This window comes from Rhinolophus sinicus, chromosome 2 (assembly GCF_057876585.1).
Source record: "Rhinolophus sinicus isolate RSI-liver-muscle chromosome 2, RSI-T2T, whole genome shotgun sequence".
NCBI classification, from domain to species: Eukaryota; Metazoa; Chordata; class Mammalia; order Chiroptera; family Rhinolophidae; genus Rhinolophus; species Rhinolophus sinicus.
In genome coordinates this window covers 116,245,194-116,252,731 of record NC_142502.1, presented here as the reverse complement: position 1 = coordinate 116,252,731, position 7,538 = coordinate 116,245,194, and the positions used below count along the sequence as shown (strand labels likewise).

Genomic DNA, 7,538 nt, shown 5'->3' with positions numbered 1-7,538 from the left:
TGCCTGCATTTTTGTCCCCAAAATGCCTCTCTATGACAGAAGCATCTTGGACTGCTGGGGGAATTTTGTTCCTCCAGACCTGGCAGCACAGTGACTCACGTGGATGAGTGATGAGTGATATATGACACCCATCACGTAACTCTCGGAGGCACCTCTGACCACCTACAATCCATCCCCAGAAAGTGGCCTCTGGGTTACCTGCTCCAAGGAGGGGAGGGACGCTCCAGAGCCAATGACTCGCAAATGGCAGATAGGGGCTCGAATACAGACTCTGGACCATCTATACACTTGACACTCATCCTGTTTATTGTCACAAGGTGGATGGATCTCAAGCATAGGTGCCCTCACATTTCCCTTTCCCAGTGATGACATCAGGGACGTGAGCTTCTGCCATCCCAGAGCCAGGAAAAACAGACCGGCCTCTGGGCAAACAATGGGGGGCTTGGGCCCGAAGAGTGAATTCTTTCACCCACGATACCTTTTGTCAAGAGACACTCAGAGCCTGGGACGTGCACGGGTAATTCCAGTCCCTGCTGAGTAAGCGCTCTGCGTTCACTGTCCCCACCACAGCTCTGCCTCCGCTTCTTTGGGAATTCCCCACAGCAGGGGGTTCACAAAAATCTTGACATCTTCCTATTTCTAAGACTGAAAATGGGATATTTGTGGAACTTCCTTTGCAAGAGAAAAGGGTGACCTTTAAACTTTCATTGAAAGAGAAGGAAGTAAAACTGTAGTCAGGTTCCATCACTCTGCCATCTTCGGAGTGACCTCAGCAGAGCCCACAAGACACAGCTGGGATGGCTCATAGTTGTCCTGCACCTCAGCCCACCCACACCCACTCTCAGGGGCCTTGGACTCCATGTGCTAACGCTGGGGTTGGAGGGTGTCATCAATAAGAACTCTGCAGTCCCTGCCTCAGCCTGTTCCCCAAGTTGGTCCCAAGACGTCCCTGCATGAGTCTCCCTCACCAGCCACTTGGCTTCCCACGTCCTGAACCAGCTGCAGCATCTCTCACCCTCACAGACATGTCCCTAAGCCCTGGGCTCGCACAACCTCATCCTGAGATGTGTCCCCAAAGCAGCTGCTGGGTGGGAGGAGGGAAACAACATCACTAAAAAGCAGATGTGACCAGTATATTATGCAGCCTGAACTCGGGGAACTACAGAAAAGAAATGACTCGTCCGCCAGCAGCAGCTTCTCTGACCGCCGCAGCCAGCGCAGGCCTCCCGGTGGTCACCTTCAGATCCAGGAAGACATGGCAGACACGAGCTCCTTCACCTGGTTCTGTGCCTCCCCAAAACCCCATTAAAATAACATGGAGGGGGACTTCAAGGGCACAGCCCAGGAGGATGGGTGACAGGAGACAGCAGTCACATTCGTAACAGAAATTCAAGTTCCCAGCCTCACACAGGAGTTTTTTAAGCAAAAATTGATGTGAAAGCTGGAAAGCAGTTGGACAAGTGGCAGCTAGTCCTAAGTCAGCAGGGAAAGCGAGTGGGCGTGGAGGGTCAAATAAGGAAGATGTCTGGGAGCGGAGAAGGAAGTTATTAGAGACCAAAGAAAAGCACATGTTGATTCCATTTACATAAAACTCTAGGAAAGTAGACTCACTGTAGTGTCAGGAAAGGATCAGGGCTGCATGGGATCTCAGGAGGGGGGAGGGGCTTGTAAAGCAGGGGAAGCAAACTTAGGAGGGGATGAGGACACTCACATTTTGACTGTGGTGACGGTTCCACAGTCAAAACACAAACTGCACAGTTTACATGAGTGGTTTCTTATAATGTCAGTTTCACCTCAATAAAGCTGCTTTTTAAAGTGCTGGCGGCGGTGAGGAAATTCTCAGGTGCTGCTAACCCAACAACAGGATGACAATTGAACATCTGAATAATGATAAATGGTGTCATGCGGGATGTCAGGTGGGGTCTCTGGTCCCGCTCTCCACATAGGAACGCAGGATATGGTGAGGCCAAAATGGAACACCCACGGAGCCATAGACAGGGGAGTCATAACACTATAGTCTCGCTGGCGGCTGGGTTGGAGACACAGGAGACAGGAGCCACACGATCCGCAACCCACCGTCCACTTGTCTCTGCCAACCCACCTCACTTGCTAACTGCAATCCACCTCTCTGCAATCCACAATCCACACTCCGCCACGCCACGCCAGGATGCCACACCACCACGCCACCGTCTTCTTGCTAGCCCCCATTTTCTGTTAGCATAGCCACAGCAGTGATATTAGTGGCCAATGGCTCACTGGTTACAGCTGACGGCCAACTAGCCACAGCTGATGGCCATCCAATCGCAGTTGACGGCCATTTACTACCTGAGACAGCACCTTTCCACGTGAGGCCGAGAGCCTAGAAATTGCACTCCTGGCTCTGTCCCCACAAATGGCATTCACAGGAAATCAATGGTTATGTCCACGGACCACCATTCCCACATGTGAGACAGCAGGTTTACTCTGTAAAGTGTAGAATGAAAGTTTTTGGGCTGGAGACACCAGGACACGTGACGGGAAGAAAGTGTTGAATGAGCTGCTGCATGGTGCTGAGAGCCCCAACCCTGCCACTGAGAGGCTGGGAGCGGCCTGATCCTCAGGCAGAGACGGACAGAGCCCCGGGGACTAGCCAACACTGAGAGCGGGGTCCTCCAACCCAGAGCCCCAGCCAGGCCATCGAATACCCGACACTCACAGCCAACAGGCCTCACCCGTATTCTCAGACCTTCCAATCAGCTTTGGACTTGCCCACTCTTGCATAAGAAAAGCTGGGATCACTAAACATCTACAGAAAATTTCTAACCATATGGAAATGGAAATGAAAAGAGCAGGGGGAAGAAAGAGACTTTACAAAGAGAAGAAAGCTTAAAAAACAGAAAGACTATTAGAAATACCCACAGAGTAATAAGCTAGTAGGACTATGAAACAAGGACAAAATACTGCGGGGGACGGGGGTGAATATTCAAAGAACAAGCAAATATGATAAGAAATAAAAACTTAATGATTAGAGCCAGGAGATAAAGGTAAGCAAATCTTCCAAAAAGTAAAACAAAAGGATAAAGACTTAAAAAATAGGACAGAAGCAATAAAAACATTAGAGGACAGCTCCAGGAGACTCCGAAGCTGAAAGGAGAGGATCCACAGAAAAAGACAAGAGGACATGTTGAACTGGAAAGGAAAAGCACCTAGCTTGCTAAACGACTCAGCTCCGGATACCTTTACACCTGCAGAGAGTTTAACACTCATCACTGATCTAAGTCACATGTAGCTGTATCAGGAAGCGGAGGTGAGACGTAGGTGTGTGGGGTGGAGGCCGGGCCGGAAAACAGCCTAAGTCCTCATTTCCCAAAGGGGGAAGATCACTGTTAATGCCTAAAGCTTAAAGTTCAAGGAGAAATAAAACAAGCATGTCATTACGAAATGGGGATTACATACCACATGGGAGAGATGGGGAAAGACTGGGGTCTGATGTGTTTTTTATAATGAATCTTATAGAGCTATTTGACTCTTTACATGCAGAACTTTGATTTCAAACACACACACACACAAACACACACACAAAAAAATAAAACTGTACCATTTTTCAAAACTATATTTTAAAAGACAAAAAAACAGTCTCACAGTCTCATTTCACTAATTAAAACTCACTTGTAGGTTAGTCCATCCAGTCAAGATCAAAACTTCAAGTATACATTCAAAATCAAAACTGTCTCACATGTGACCATCACACCACCCTCACTCTGAAAAGCAATTAAGGAGGAAAGAAACAGCCTGCACGTGTGTGTGTATGTGAGTGTGCACAGTGTGTGCTGTCCCATGGAGGGCAATTTGGCAATAAAGTACCATAGACCATTGAACCCTGAATTTCACTTTCAGAAATTCATCCTAAGGAACTTTATCCCCCAGGATTATATAGATATTTGCCTCTATTTTCTATTTTTCTTGTTCTTTGTTTTTATTTAACTCAACATAGCTAATAATAAAAACATTAAAAAAAATATCTCCAACACTTGGCTATTCAGTTAACTTTGGTTGATAACATTTGATTATTTAGTTCTTACTTGTTTCCAACATGTATTAGTATAGCTAGTATAAATCTCTCTCCAAAAGTTTACAACAGGCTTTCAACTTGTATATTATGTCCTAATCAACTAACATGACTCAGTTATTAGTTTTGAATCTAAATATTCTCCCACACAGAAGCTTACTAAAACCAATAACCATTTTAGGCTAATGTTAATCAGTTTTCAACCACAGCGATTTCCCTGCTTCCGCTTCCTCTGGCCATGGAGGATTTCTACCTGGGCTGCAGACGAGGGTAAAGGAGCCGGTGGAGAACTCCTTCAATGCCCGACCATGTTTGGAAAATCAGGCTGCAGGCAGGACGTATGGATCCACGGGACAGCAGCACTGGCTGGTGGGATAGTCTGCGTGACTCTCAGGATTCTGTGTTATCAAAAGACCCACAACTCTCTGCCTTTGGTAGAGATGGCAAGTGTCACACGTTCAGGAACTCAAGAAGCAGTCTGGGAAGTTCTTCGTTTTCTAAGATGACAGCCTGTCGTCATCAATGTTCCAGGACTTTTGGGACCCAGCTCCTCACATTTGAGATGTAATTTCTGGAGTTTTAATACATTTTTTAAGCTTTTTGTGCAAGGTGTGAAATATGCTGTACCTTTTCTCAACAAAATGTTTTCTTCCTTCCATGAGCACTTCTACCTTAAACAGCGTGTGTCCCTGTCATGCAGGGTGTCATGCAGGGTCTAAGCTCCCGCTCCCCACATAAGAACACAGGATATGGTGAGGCCAAAAAGGAACACCCACGGAGCCATAGGTGGGGGAGTCACACCACTATATTCTCGCTGGTGGCTGGGTGAGACACACGAAACAAACGTACCAGTCTCACTTGTTAGCTCAGCCACCATCTTCTTGCTAGCCCCCATTTTTCCGTTAGCATAGCCATAGCAGTTATATTAGTTAGTGGCCAATGGTTCACTGGTTACAGCTGACGGCCAACAAGCCAGAGCTGATGGCCATCCTATCACAGTTGATAGCCATTTACTACCCGAGTGAGCACCTTTCCACATGAGGCCGAGAGCCCGGAAACTGCACTTCTGGCTCTGTCCCCACACTCCACCCCTACAGGGTCTTGCCTCACAATCTATGCAACAAGCGTCTTCCGCGAGGGGCCCTATGCAAGGAGCCTGGAGGTGAATGCAGTATCCTGGACACAGCCAGGCTCTCTGGGCACAGCCAGGATTTCTCAGGGTACCACCAGTCCTTCTGGGCACAGCCAGACTTCCTGGGCTCAGCCAGGGCTCTCAGGGCACTGCCACTCTCTCTGGGCCTCTCAGGGTACCCTGCTGGAACAACAGCGACTCACAGTCAAGGTGCTTACATATTCTCGATGGCATGGCAGCCGGTCAAGACACAGGAAGCAAACATCCGCCAGTTCCACTGCATGGTGGTATGTTCCCAAACAAACAGTCAAGCGGTCCATTAAATTAGGGATGGAAGGCAATTCCCCATAGTCATTCGCCAGGGCTGTGCATTGGCCCCACAAAGTGTGCCTTCTCCACAGGGCTAGGGCTCCAAGTCCTCCCCAACTTGGAGGGTGAGGGACTCAGCAAGCACTTCCCACTCCACAGGGCGACAACGACCTTTGCTTTCTCCAGCCTGTGCTGGTTGGGGAACCGTCCACATCTTTCCACCTCTCCACGGGGCTCCATCTCTCCAGCAGCTGCATGGCTTTTCCTGTGCTAGTGGGAGAACTGTCCACGTCCTCCCACCCCTCCATGGGGGTCCAGCTCTCCGGCAGCTGCTCCTCCTGGTCTCCCTGAGATTGAGTGTTCATACGCACAAACTGCTCCATTACCCCTTGAGAGTTTTGGCCGGCACCGTACCCTGCTCTTTGCGCCATTTGTCATGCGGGTGTCATGCAGGGTCTCTGGTCCCGCTCCCCACATAAGAACGCAGGACATGGTGAGGCCAAAAAGGAACATCCACGGAGCCATAGGTAGGGGAGTTGTCATGCGGGAGACCCTGCTCGCTGCGCCATTTGTCGTGCAGGGCGGCCTGCGGGGTCTCTGCTCCCACTCCCCATACAAGAACGCAGGATATGGTGAGGCCAAAAAGGAACACACAAGGAGCCATAGATAGGGGAGTCATACTTAGTATATTCTCGCCGGCGGCACTATACTCTCACTGGAGGCTGGATCCACACTGTCCGCAAACCGCCATCCACACTTGCCAGCCCAGCCGCCATCTTCTTGCTAGCCCCCATTCTTTTTCTTCCCTCAAACTGCCATCTTTCTTCTCTCTCTCCTCTCCCTCTCCTAGCATAGCCACAGCAGTTATATTGTGGCCAATGGCTCACTGGTTACAGCTGACGGCCAACTAGCCACAGCTGATGGCCATGCAATCACAGTTGGCCATTTACTACCTGAGCCAACACCTTTCTATGTGAGGCCGAGAGCCTGGAAACTTCTTTCTGGGGCTCCGCCCCCACAGGAGTCATAGCACTATATTCTCACTGGCAGCTGGGTTGGAGACACAGGAAGCAGGAGCCACACTATCCGTTACCTGCCGTCTACTTCTCTCTGCCAACCAACCTCACTTGCTAGCTGCAATCCACCATGCTAACTGCAATCTGCGCTTACTAGCTCAGCTGCCATCTTCTTGCTAGCCCCCATTTTCTGTTAGCCTAGCCACGGCAGTTATATTAGTGGCCAATGGCTCACTGGTTACAGCTGACGGCCAACTAGCCACAGCTGATGGCCATCCAATCACAGTTGATGGCCATTTACTACCTGAGCTGGCACCTTTCCATGTGAGGCCGAGAGCCTGGAAACTGCACTCCTGGCTCTGTCCCCACAGTGCCTACTTCAGGTAACTCTCCTCAGAGCGAAAGGATGGGACACAGACCTCCACGGCCATGCTGGCTGGTAATTTTATGATACCACTTTTTGATGTCTAAGCTTTTAATTCATTGGAATTTAACTTGGTATGAAGAAGAGACTGTGATCTTTCCATTTTTTGTTTTTCCAAATGGTTATTGGTTCCCACATGCCACTGATAATGAATCCACACTTTCCCCTCTGGTTTTAAACACTGAGAGTTTGTCTGAAGTGTAACCCAGGGCCTTGAGGGCTACATTTGAGGAAATCTTGCACTGAAAGTCAGAAAGTGCTGTGCCCTCCCTGAAACCTATGAGATAACTCTGTCACTTCCTTTTTTTTCGCCTTGTTTCTATGAACTCCCTCTTTCCAAACTCTGCAAGGACACTGGTTCACCTCTGTAGAAATCCCCAGGGCCTGCAGACAACGCAGAATTAACTAATGTGGGGAAATCTGGGAAATGCTTTTCTACTCAGTTAAGCTTACTTTATATGGTGACTCAAACTGTCTAGAACATAAACCATCATTTTCTTCCCCAAACCATTTCCTCCTCCAGACTTCTCTATTCCTATTGTCCAGACTCAAGATCTTGATGTCATCCTAGAACCCGCCTTGTGCGTCCTGCACACCCAGGACGCAGCA

General features: G+C 49.0%; 1 pseudogene; it reads right to left on the bottom strand.

Moving 5' to 3' along the window:
• Window positions 1-4,297: 4,297 nt before the first annotated feature.
• Window positions 4,298-6,936, bottom strand: LOC109435860 (sorting nexin-24 pseudogene; annotated as a pseudogene).
• Between the last annotated feature and the right edge of the window lie 602 nt (window positions 6,937-7,538).